Genomic DNA, 13161 nt, shown 5'->3' on the forward strand with positions numbered 1-13161 from the left:
CACAATGTCCATTTTCGCAAAAGTCTTTTATTCTACGGAATGATATGCAATTTTATTCTACAATGTGTTGCAAATATCATACTCATAGGTGTAAAATATGTTGAAACCAGGATTCCAAACCTGGTGATAGGGATAATTTTATATTGATAATTAATTTAAAGTGTTTAAAGCTATTAAAAGATGACAAGAATTTTTTTATTGTAGTATTTTTTATAATAATACAAAACACAATATTTTTGTGATTTTGTCAAAATTTATAAAAAACAGCAATTTTTACAGAGTAAATAGAGTGACCATGTTCTAGCAGTTAGAATATTTTTGTATTTCAGTATATTTCAGGCCCTAAAAGGCAATTTGAAGATTGTTCGAAACGCAAACGGCGTTTTTATGGAAGCGGAAAGCGCCCCCGTTATTTATTATTTACCGCCCCAACCGCCACACGGCAAAAAGGTGTAAAATAATGCGCTTTCAGTGGCTCGCAGCGCTACACCTCTTTTTGCGGTGCGGTCGCTTTTTTACCATTTCTTTTAACGCGCTTTTTTATAGTCCGCCATAACATGCGATCTACCCGAGTTCACATAACGACATAACACTTCAGGTAACACACGCATTAGATCTGATGTGCGGGTGTAGACTAGCGCACTTATTCCCGAAGTACTTTAAGTGATGAATTTGCATTTTTCTAATTAACATCTCAGCAAAGAAAAAAACTTACAAAATAAGCGACGGCAAAGAACCATCTGCGTTTAAAAAGTGTCTAGTACGAGAATAGTAAATATCAGCAGAGAATTTAATTCTAGACACATTTTTTAAAATTAAGCCCCACTTAAAACTTTTCTTTACATTTTCATGTTTTCATATTGTGTGTCATGCTTTTGTTGTCTAATAAAATTCGAAACTTAATGTTAAATATTAATACCACGTTTCGAGGGTAATTTTCAAGGGTCGCAGGCGCTTTCGCCGAAATTTATGCGAGATTAATACCACAAAATTACAGTACTTTTTGCGGGGCGAGCGCCACGCGTCTATTAAAAAGTTTACGAAAACTGTTAAAAGAAAACGCTGCACCTTTCCGTAGAAAAAGCATCGCCTGCTCGCGCGGAGGCGAAGAAAAAAACGGAAGACAAAATTGTCGGGTCGTGTGCCAAGATTAAAAGGACCGCACCGTGAGGACGACACGCGTAATGCTATAATTTGGGAGTGAAATTGGCTAATGTATTATAATGCCTAAGCAAGTCATTACAAAACAATCAAATTCACACGAAAGTTAGAAATAAAGACAAAAAATCATAAAATTTATTAAAAAAAAAAAAAAAGAATTGTGTAGAAAATAGTAATAAAAATCTTGAAAATTAACATTTTACTCACTTAATACACAATATAATCAGGTTTATGTTATTATACGCAAACAATTATATAGTAAATTGTAGGTGTCATTGACGCAGAGACGCAGGTGTTCCCCGCACGATGTAATCCAACCGCCGCCGCCGCCTTGCGACACTTCTCTAACAGTATTTCGACTTACGTTCGTGTATTCGCACTTGTATCTTGTATTCCGTACTTATTCCAACAATTACTTTCCTTGCACTTTCTTCCCAGTCATCCTCCTATCCAACTAAACACACTCGTGTCTATACTTTCCTTTTGCGCACCGCTGGCGCCTTATTAAACGGCGACAAAAAAAATCCCACTTATTAAACGCCAGACTCGTCTAAATCCTCCCCGGGGACACGCCGCAAACGAACAACGCAATGAGAAAACATTTTTCCTTCTTGTGCAGCTTATAAATAAGAGAGGTGAGATTATTTTCTAATTTTGTGCTGTGCTATAAACGCATAAATTAAAAACAAATTTGCTTAATGCACACACACACTGGCTTTTTGCATTCGCGTTGGTCGTAGCTGGTTAATTTTATTAATTGCGACTTAATAATCACCTCGATTATAAATTTCATAAAATAATCCTGCAGACCTAAGACTGTACTACCTAATAACTAATAACAACGTTCGAGATAATAATTTTAATGTACTCGGATTACTTGAAGGCATAAATAATTTTTTCTAATTTAAAATGGTTCATAAAAGTGAGGATCATTTCTTACGCAACACAAGCGGAGATTTTTTTCTTAATGGTCTACTAATGGACGCAATTTTTATTCAATTATTATTTAAATAATGGGCTTTAACATGGCGGGTGTAATAAATAAACGCTTAATTGTTTAATGTAACTTATTAACTTGCACTTGAAAATGTATTTAATTTGCGAGGAAATTTTTGCAATATTTCTGCTTTTTTAGTGTTTTTATAAGTAATTGTTGATAAATATTATAATTTCACATGCATGGCACCGTGGCAACTATCATTATTTTATTAAACGTGCTGCGTTTGCCGGCTGCCCGCGGTTGATATTTATGCGTTTGACCCGAGGTCGCGTTCAGCCCTTTAACAATCTATTAAAGTAATTTATAGTAAACCGGATTGCGCGCGTCCACAATCCGCGCCGCGCCACGCTGGGCGATTTTTTCCCCTCCGCAGAAAGCAGAAAACCGCACGCGGACGTGCTCATCAACCAAACTATTTGAGCCAACAATCCGCGACGTCGACGTGCGTGCGCGAAACTTATAGGTTAACTAAAAGTTAAGTAAAGTTACCTCAAGCTAAGCAAATCGAGCGCATAAAGAAGAAGTTCTAACATGCAAAACGCGCATCCGAACGCACGTAATACACGTAATCAACGTATTTATACCGAGTGTATCAGAATATTTTTAATTTCATTTATTATATGAATATCTAGTGAAACATTCTGTGTTTGCAGTTTTAACTCCTATGAAAGTTAATAAATTGTTTCACTTCTTGCATGCGTCGGTAGTTTATCAGCAGCACACCAGGCGACGCCTCGAGTTGTTAGGTGTGTGATTATTTCCAAGCCTCAGCATCTCCTAGATGTGTGGTAGCGTCTGGTGTTCTTTTTTTTATATCAAGATTAACTTTTTTAGCGTCGCATGCTGGCGAGCTCTTCAATTTTATTCAAAATTATTATGATGCGCGGCATAAGTACCACTAATATGCTCTTAGGGCATCAAGCCACTGTTTTCTTTGAAGGGGACTAGCAGAGCCGCAATCTTTTCAATCAATTTTTGTTGATAGAACATGCTCAACTGACTTTTTCTTGTCATAGCTGGTGTTTTGTTATCCGAAAAGCACTTGAGATGTTTTATACCATAAAAAATATTTATAAGAAGGGCGGTTTGCGTCCCTCAAAGGGATTACAAGTTACAACAGACACGCTTTTAAATCATGTTAAACTTGTTAGTTTTAGACATTCCAAAAGTTAAAAAAAAAAATCGAAAATAAGCCAAAAAATTTATAAAATTAATTTAAGAGTTTTATTTACTGTAGTACCTATATGATATAAGCTCCTGTATAGTGTGTACCCACCCACATGCATCTTGATAACAAGCTCAATGTCATAAATCCAATTTTACGCGTTTTTCATGTTTTTTCTGCGCTGTGTTTGATGGCTTTTGTTGTTTCATGCAAGTGAATCTGATTTCATGACTACACACGTTCACATTGATATCATTGAAGGCTAAAGGGTCGCTTCGTATGTGTTGGTGTGTGTATGCATATCGCTTGCGTCCCGAATTGATGCGCGCTTTGCTTGGTCGGCCGCTTAACGACATGCAATTATAATTACGACCATCAATCGAGAGCACAAGGGAGCTCCTTCCGAAAAGGCCCCGCCATGCTCATGCCCATGCGCCTATTACAGTGATTGATATCGGATAGTTTTTTAACCGGCGAGTGATAAACCTCGTCGGCCATCTACATGTCGTTAAAAAAACAACAGACAGCAGAGCATCAAACTTCATGGATGACATCATGACATCGAAGAGTCAAACCCACAACCGAAATATTAATATAATGAGTTTTAATGGTGTGTATCAATCAAGGTTTTTCTTGTTTTGTTCGAGTTTGTATTAAATTTAAATTTTTGTTTAGGGTTGATGGGAAACATAAGGGTTGGTAGTGTTTTTACTATACAAGGGTCAATCTCTTAGGTTTTATTTATAACCGTCATTGAATTTCTTAATTAATCATAAAACTTGTAACGTCTTTAAGTGAGACGTCAAATAAAAGAAAATTTATGGATTATTAACTTTTAATAATGACAAAATAACCAAAATTTTAATTTAGTTTGTGGGGATCTTAACCCAAAGCTTATTTCTGTATTTCAAAACTTTATAACTTTCTTCATCTTTATTGTATACCGTAATTCTTCATCCAAAATTCCCAAATTTCCTAATATCTTTTATTACCTTGAAAAACCTAATCCCCGAGTCGGACGGTTTGGCACGACTCGGATTCCCAGAATCCAATGGTCAGCTTTCCCTCTCTTCAATGTCATACACTTTCTTCTACCAATCCAATCTATTACTTTCTTCCTACTTCCAAATTTCTTGTCACCACCCATCAACCTGAAGGGTTGCTGGTGGGTGACAAGGGTTTAGGAAGGACAGTTCTTGACATTACTTCAAACACTACAGTTCTTAACTATTCTTCTCTACAATACTTCTTAACTATACTTCTTCAAGACTTCTTAATAAACATTGTTCGTGATAATTAAACATCGTGTCTTTTACTCACTCATCAATTATAACATTTGCACTCACTCACCGATCCCACAGTTTGTTTTTTGAGGAAAAAATACAAGCGGACATGTTAAAAGGGTCAATATTGAGGTTGTGCAGCAGTGCAATTCTCCCCACTCCTCTGTCTACTGAGGAAACAAACAAATAAATCCTTCAAAGTCGAACCTCGAAGAGCGACCAGGGAAAAAAAGACGCAGGACGCTGGATGGCGGTTTTGGTAGACGCGGGGTTGAAGGGTGCAGGGCGATGCACGCTCGTTTGGACATTGATTGTGCGGGACGAGCGCATAAGTCTTTTTTCCCAACTCGTGGGACGTCCGACAACCAACATCCAGGCTTCCATCGCTTCCGAAAAATGTCCAGAAACTTTCTTTGCTTTTTTGTCCCAAAAAAGCCTAAAATAAAAGTTTTTACCAAAATTATTTGACCAGCAAAAACAATACCTATATCTACATTACCAAACAAAATTTTACTCTTGGGAATCTTCAATCCTTATCTTTACCTCAATCTCCACTATACAATTAGTAGGAATCTTGGGTAAGTTTATCTGTATATCATTTTGACCACTAAACCTCTTCTCAACAAAAACTAATTGCACACGTGTAGATACAGCATCTGTGGTAGGTCTTACCTTAAGATTACCAAGATAGTAATTAAATGTCAAAATGTCTTGTTTGAGATTATGGTCAGTTGTGACCAGCAAATAATTATTTTACGCATTTGGATGTAATTCAACTACGATTATCTTACGATAATCAGCAGGCAAGGATAATTGCGTTACGTGTGCGCTTAAATCATAAGCGTGATAAACTTAACGATTCATATTGCGAAGGAAATTAAACAAGACAATTTAAATTCGTAATTTACAAGAAACCGTTGTATAGTTGTGACTTAAACGGCAATTTTTAACTTGAATTATAAAGTTACAGACACAATTCGATGTAAAATGACACCCAGAGTCATGAAGCACGCACATAAATTCGGCTGCTATTAGGCAATAGACAACAAAACGTCAATTAAGAGCATCCTCGGTAATTTGTATGATGCTCATCGCGCGTATTACACGTTTAATGTAATTCCAAGGAAGGCAGGTAATGTCGTTGTCGTTTGCATTGTGTCTGACCCGAGCGGAACTGAGCTAATAGTTCTAAAATCTACCTAAACCATCTCTCGATTCAACAAATATCATTTCCCCAGCCAGCGCCGTGTGTCCTTTTCACGAGCTATCATTAGACCGAAAATGAATTTTATCGTCGCCACGCATCTCGTTTGTAATAACTTTATAATTGTCCTGGTGTTGTATATATGCTGCTGGCGTGGAGTACGTCGTGCGTTTAAGTTTTGTTTTTGATACTCGTATGATACACCCGGACGACACGAACTGCAGTGAACAAACAAAACGGTTTGTTTCACCTCTGTTTCCGCTACAGATTAAAATTACACTATGTGTGTGTTTGTGTGTGTGGTGGGAAATAGGGAAAATGTGATTCCAAGACGAGTTTGCCACAAACTGGGGGGAATCGTTTGCAGTTCGTGTGGGTTCACACCAAAGCACCACAGCTGGTTGGTTGGAAGGCGTGCAGAGTGGGCCATTTTGTTTATTAAATAATCGTCACGACGTTGCACGAATACTTTTAATCGGTTTTAATCATGCTACTACCTACCTACCACATTTATAAACATATAGTAAAGTTTTGAATATAATTTTCCTTGGTTTATTTTCGGAGTGTGAGGTTTTTATTTTTATTATTGGATTGCCGAAATGATGAATGGTCTCTTGAGCCGACGTCGCACGTAACACTTGTGGGCGTATAGTGACCACCGGAGGGGCATAATTCGTAACGCTTTAACACGTACCACCTAATTATTATCACACTCCTGAAACGCACCGGCGGCGGCGCCCAGGCCACGACTCCCAAATTATAGTTTTCCTTCAAAAATAATATTAGATCTAGACCAACGATTTTATTAGGTACTCTGCGTGTAGCACCATGCACACCCAAATTTTCGGCCCATGCAATTGGTGTGTACAATTTTCGTACACTACATTTTACCTACCTTTAAATTAACATCAGCGGCGACTTGTAATCATTACACCGACTTTACACCTTCTTTTCATTCAATTTTTTTTCTTTCGAAATTTTTGCAAATAAAATTATCTGTATAGTTGCAGCTTTTTTATAGTTGCAGGTTTGTGATAGTTTGGGGAGCGATAATTTCCTTTTGAAAAGCATTTCCTTGTTGGTCGTTTTTTCTTGGCACTCTTTGTGGACGCTAGAAAAGTGTAAAAATACACGAAGAGCCCGGCGATATTTCTTTGTCACTGGCAAACGAGCCGGGCTGATATAGATAGTCGAATGGTCGGCAATGGTGGCGGCGGCAGCTTCAGGCCCTGGTGAAATATAACCGGTGGGAAAGATTACAATCCGCTTAGCCGGGGCGTCGTGTGTGCGCCGTCGTTTTCGAAACGAAACTGCCGCCCCCCAACTCCCGAGCGTTTGTTACTTGGGAATTTATTAGGGGCTGCAGGAGCTAACGCGTTTAGTGCTTTGCCTAAAACACATTTTACTACAAATACAGCCGCACAAATAAATATACAATGATAATATAAACTGTAAGCTATTTTAACTTAAATATAAATGTGATATTCACTTTAATTTTTAAATAAATCGTTTTTAAATGATGAATTGATATTAAAAAATTGTAAATTTAATGTTTTATGTATTTTATGTGGAAACACAGTGTTTTTTGTTGTTTAACAAAACATTCTGTATAGCAACACTTTCTGGTCAGTAAGCAATAGGAAACGAAGGTGTGGGTGGTCGGGATACGAGGGTAGCATTTAGTCCAGTTGCCAGTTCGTTTTTAAATGCCTTCGTGCGGGTCGGAAAGTGTGGGAGGTGTTTTAAAAAGGTGTCGGAAAGACCTTAAATCATGTAGAATTTACGTTCTTCGCGCCCTTTCTAAACAAATACCATCCAATCATTAACACCCTTCCTCAACCGTTTCATAATTATACAAATAAAACGTAATTATATCATAAAAATTATTTTACTCTCCAAGACCAAAACATAAAAAAATATTTCTCATAGTTTTCTTTTTTAACTTCTCAAGTTGACAAATTGCTTCATTATAATATCCATAAGTCGTGTTGCATATCAATTGGGGTCCATTTTTTTCTCAATCTGAAGGGTCTAATACTTCTAATCTCCAATTGCAACCCACCCTACTCCAAGCCCCATGCAACAGCTTGCTTCAAGTGCACTGTAACTATGTATTTCTCGTCTGCAAGTCGGCTTTGAGACTTTTAAATAAATGTTCACATCGAAAAAAGTGAAATTTATTGCGTTGCGTGCCTGCAAGACAAAGGCTAAATATATCCCGAACGTGAAAACAGAAGCCAACCACCCTTCAAAGCTCGAGACCGCAACAGCCTACCGCAGCAGGCACAACACTTACCTAGAAGAGTGCTTAAAGAAGTTGTAAATCTCATCAAGTGTGCGCCCGCGTAATGTGTTCGGGTGGTGTGTGGCTGATAAAAGCGGAACGCGGATCGGAAGGAGGCGGCACGCAAATTAAGCCTTTGCTTTATGTAGCTGCCGACGCGTTATTTGTCATACTGTATTCTCGGAAACCTCGCCTGAGTGTGTGGAGATCTGTTAGAGTCAAGTATCCACTACGTCTGGCAGTTCAAACAAGTCTACATCAAGTCTAGACGACTGGAAAGCGATTTTGATAAAAGTCATCTATTAACCAGAATAAATTGCACTCAAAAATATATTGAGGTATTGTTTGGTAGCAATTTTGGTGGTCAAGGGAGAGTTAACATCCCTCTATTGTTATCCGTACATAATCCGATCACTTCATTAACATGCTCACAGGCAGCTGATGCTTGATGACTCACTCAGATAACACGCTCCCAACAACTCTCTGGGTGGGTTTTGCAAAATCTGAAAGGCATCTTCAAACTCCACTGTGCTCCACATGCGCGTATTCACATTCATGTAAGCCCCATTGGTGTTGTTGGGCAGAGTGTTGTCGTGCTTGTGACCAGCAAACAATGAACGCTGCGAAATGGCCAGCGGTCATCCTGAAAGACGTCCCGCGGCTACCATAATCGATCTTCGCCCCGCTTAACTGGATTTTCGTTTCGTTCCGTGCTATCTGCGGACGGTCATCGCTGATGAGAGCAACATCTGCCTTCTCTTACAACTGAATAGCCAATCGCAATCACTGCACCACAAGTACCTAGTGTTTGTGGTGTCCTACTGTGCACTCGAGCTGTCATCTAAATATATTTTTTGATTTAATACTATTAAGTAAATTTATTTATTTTTTCTTAGTTTTTAATAAAATTAAAGGTGTTTTTGATGGCACGCACCACACAGTTAGTTTTTTTTTGTTGGTTGTTGGCTGAACGCGTTCGGTAGGTATTATAATAGTTTATTTATGCGATGGTCGCGACCGGGGTGGTCAGAAGGCTAAAACGACGATAATCCTAAATTACACACGCGGCGCGCAAGCAGCTTCTCGAGACGCACGCTCCACGCAGCACGACTTCTGCTTTCTTTCTCTCACTTCATCTTATTCCACTGAAAACCACTGGAGTTTCTTGCCCAGCTCAAACATATCAATGCTAACACCTCTATAGGTGCATATAGTGTTGGTGCCTAGTGCATCCCAACACATCTTCGCTGCGTACTCGTAAAATAACGCAAACACAAAACGAAAATCCTTCGTTTCACAGTCTCTGTGCAATTGCTGTGCGTGCATTCGACGTTAGTTTTATTATTTATCGCTTCTCGCCTTGCGCGTCCTCCTCGGCGACCGTTTAACCGACGAATCGTTCATGTCAAAAAGGCAATTTAATTAATTAATACGTAATTATCGTAATTAATTACTATGCAATTATCTTACCCGCATCAAAAATTTTTATAAAATTTTTATTAAAAATCTTTGAATGCGAGATATAACCTAACCTAACCTATAAACTAGAGTTATGGTATTTTTAAACACCGTTTTAAAATTGGGATCAATTTAAGCATAGCTCGTGCTTGTTACTGACCACATTGCATCCTCAATTCTTTATTGTCCCATTATAATGCGGTATTTATCTCTTCATACGCTCGTTGGACAATTGTGGACGCACAATTGGTGTTGTGACTCGTGACTCGACCACTTTGGGTCTTACTCGAGGCGATTGCTTTGATGCGACTTGCTTTGGACAACGTTGGAACCGTTGGTATTATGGACATGTGCGATGCACAGCATCGCGGCGTGAGGAGAGCACGCTTCTTGTTGTCCACTCGTTTTCATTCGATTCACTCTGCGCTGATTTATTGCCGACTATTAAGTGTCGCTCGAGTGACTCGAGCTACTTTTGTGTCAAATTTTTCTAAACCCACAAAGGCACAACTACTTTTCAGCCTCTTTCCCCTTTGTTTTCATTTTTAATTGTTGCTTTTATATCGAAAGAATTAATTAGTACACATAAAATGGAGTTTATTATTTTATTTCTAATTTAACTGCTACTTAATAAAAACGAGATTAGAAACCGGCGTGTTTTTTGTTGCAGGTTTCTCTCATTTTTATTTCTTGTTGGTTTAGATGCAAAATCATAAAATTTTAACGGTTTTATACAGTTTTACAGACGTTTATAGACATTTATTTACTTTATTAATGAGCTTCGACATCATTAACTTCTTAATACAATAATACAACTATAATACCCTTTAAACAAACAATTTAACATTCTCCGCATGCAAAATATCATAAATTAAAATTGAAAAATTGAAAATTTTAAAAAAAGACATTTCAAAGCTTTGGGTATCAAACGAAATATTCAAAACTACTATAAAATTAACTATTGAGAAACAGTAGCGACTGGCGTCACATTCTCAGGCGCCATGTTGTTTTGTCGCGGCGTTCCCGGCGGTTTCACTCCGACCCCAAGACGCATCAACATTACGCGCTCTCGCGCGCTCCCCACGTAACGTGCGCGGCCGCAAAACGAGCCGGCAGTTCGTATATGGAAGCGTGAAAATTATCGTGTATTACCACCGCGAAGAGCGTGTATTATGTTGTTGAGACCTGAGCCCCAGCACCAGAACCACTATACCAGTAGGCGCCAGCAACCGCATGCACACTCATACTCAATACACATATTGTGTTGGTACTTACATTCGTATAGGTATACTCGATACACGTTTATTTAAGGCTGGAGTTTTGAGCTTGCGTATTCACTGAGCGTCTTAAACGTTTTAAAGGTTAAATTTAAGTGTGTGCATGTTGTTTTCGTTTTGTTCGGCCCGTTTCTGCCAGCGTTTATGCATAATTGAGTTTGCATATTAATTTGCTGACAATTACGCAGTGTCTTTGCTATTTGGTAACCATTTTATAAATATTAAAACTAAATATTCTTGTTTTACCTTAAATTGATAGCAATCACAGCAATCAGCAATAAACTTTGTTAAATCACGCTTGATTTTTTGATTCTCCGAAATTTATTTAGCTTGTTGCACCAAAATGAGTTTAATTGAATTTATAGCACTTACTTCCTGGTTTGTGGAATTGTTTTAAAAGATTTATTTGCATACCCGACACTTTATTTACTTTTTACTGCGTATCAAACAAAAATACGTTTTTTTTTTCGATTAAATTATCAACCTTTTTTTCTGAAATAAAACTATCATCAAGGGAACGCCTTAATTAACTCAACTTTTAATCATTTTAATAGTTATTAAGCTAATATATTCTATATTCCATACTTATTTCACTTTTTTTCTGTTTTAAACGTGATGGCAATGCCTAAAATGTTATTATTTGAGAACAAAACTGAAAAAAAAACACTAAGCCATCAGATAGGCATCAAATTACCTAGTCTATTCGTCTATTACATTCAATTAGGTGCGTTTAACATGTTCCGCATTATAATAATTACCGTCCCGACTGGCGGCTGGTTATGGCTCGGAGCTATCGCGGCGTGCGTTTCATCCTCGATTTTTTGTTTTCTTTTTTGGAAAAACGCCGCTTTACACAAAAGGGCCGCTCTAGTTACTATCAAAATTAATGTTAAGAATGAAAAACGTGTTTAATATTCAATTAAGTGAATATAAATTTGGTACCGGAATTAATTCTGAATGCATGTTTTAATAAACGTAGGCTGTATATTTGGTTGCCGTCATTTGTACCAAAAATTTTTAAATATCAAATTTTAATCTTTTGAAAACAAATTAAATTTTTATTTTATGCCATCAATAAAGAAGCATAAAGCATCAGAAAATTAATTTTGAATATGGTTTCTGTATTTCTGAATGAAACCGATATGAGACTCCCATTCATGGAGCGAAGACATCACATAATTCATCCCTTCTCATGTTTTTTTAGTTTTTACGTTTTCACTAAAACTAAAACCCATTCTGACTGTTGTGACTCTTGTGCTGTTGTGTCTTCTGGCAGGGTAACAATTCAATAAATCACTTAATTTGTCACTTTGTTCGTTTCTACGGAGTGAGAGCCACGAGCAGCGTGGGCGTAGTCTTTATTTATTTAATATGTAAATTTCTCATCTTCCAGCGCATCCGACTACCAACTTCTTACTTTATTATTATCGTCGTCGCGTCTTCTAGACTTTACTCGACACGTTTGGATGCAACCATGGCGCACAATGAAATAAAAAGGTGTTGTGATACAATGTGTCAAGACGCAGTGTAGCCTATACCTACTCACTCAGAGCTTCTGTATAAGTATTTAAATTTATATCCATTGCTTCTGTGCGTTAATTAAACATTACCCATATAAACGCTGTAAACATTTTGATCTACACTGGTTATGATCGTGGTAATCACGAAGTTACTTCGCTTGGACAATTGAATAATTTCTCATTGTTGTCTACGTTCTTCTAGCGACAAACATTGTTCATGCGAAATTGTTTGGTGCCGCACGTCAAATGGACCAACTCGAATGCACAATGCGCGTCGTTAATTCACTAACGCCTCAACACGTTGACGTCTCATTTTCATTCATAATTAAATTAAACGCCTCACAACCACAAACCTTAGTTAACATTGGTGTGTGCAATTCTAACCTCACATCTTGGTATACTTATGCCAACCATAATCATATTGCTACCGATGTGGCGCTGGTTCTTGAATGCGTTGACGAATGATGTATTGCGTTTTGTTTGGCGCTTTGTTCTATGCTTTTAAGCAGCGCTGTAAAACAATGCGCGATTATGGCTATGCCAAGTGATTCAATCAAGTGGATGTTAAACATGCACTGTTGATCTAACCTCACATATCAGCTAGTAGCTACTAGGTACCTACAATATGCGTATTTAATTGAAAACTGGCATTCAGACATGGATTTTGCAGAATAAATCTTTGGTCAGCCACTGGGCTTTACCATAACCCTTTTTGAGGAATTCTATGATTGAATACATAAAATATTAGATTCCAGAGCAGATTTCATGTAATCTATACTGGATTTATTTATTCATATGGATTCTACAAG

Source organism: Atheta coriaria, unplaced genomic scaffold (assembly GCF_025399875.1).
Source record: "Atheta coriaria isolate IRGN ID8LTWV9N9 unplaced genomic scaffold, Caltech_Dcor_3.1 hic_scaffold_7_pilon, whole genome shotgun sequence".
Lineage (NCBI taxonomy): Eukaryota > Metazoa > Arthropoda > Insecta > Coleoptera > Staphylinidae > Dalotia > Dalotia coriaria.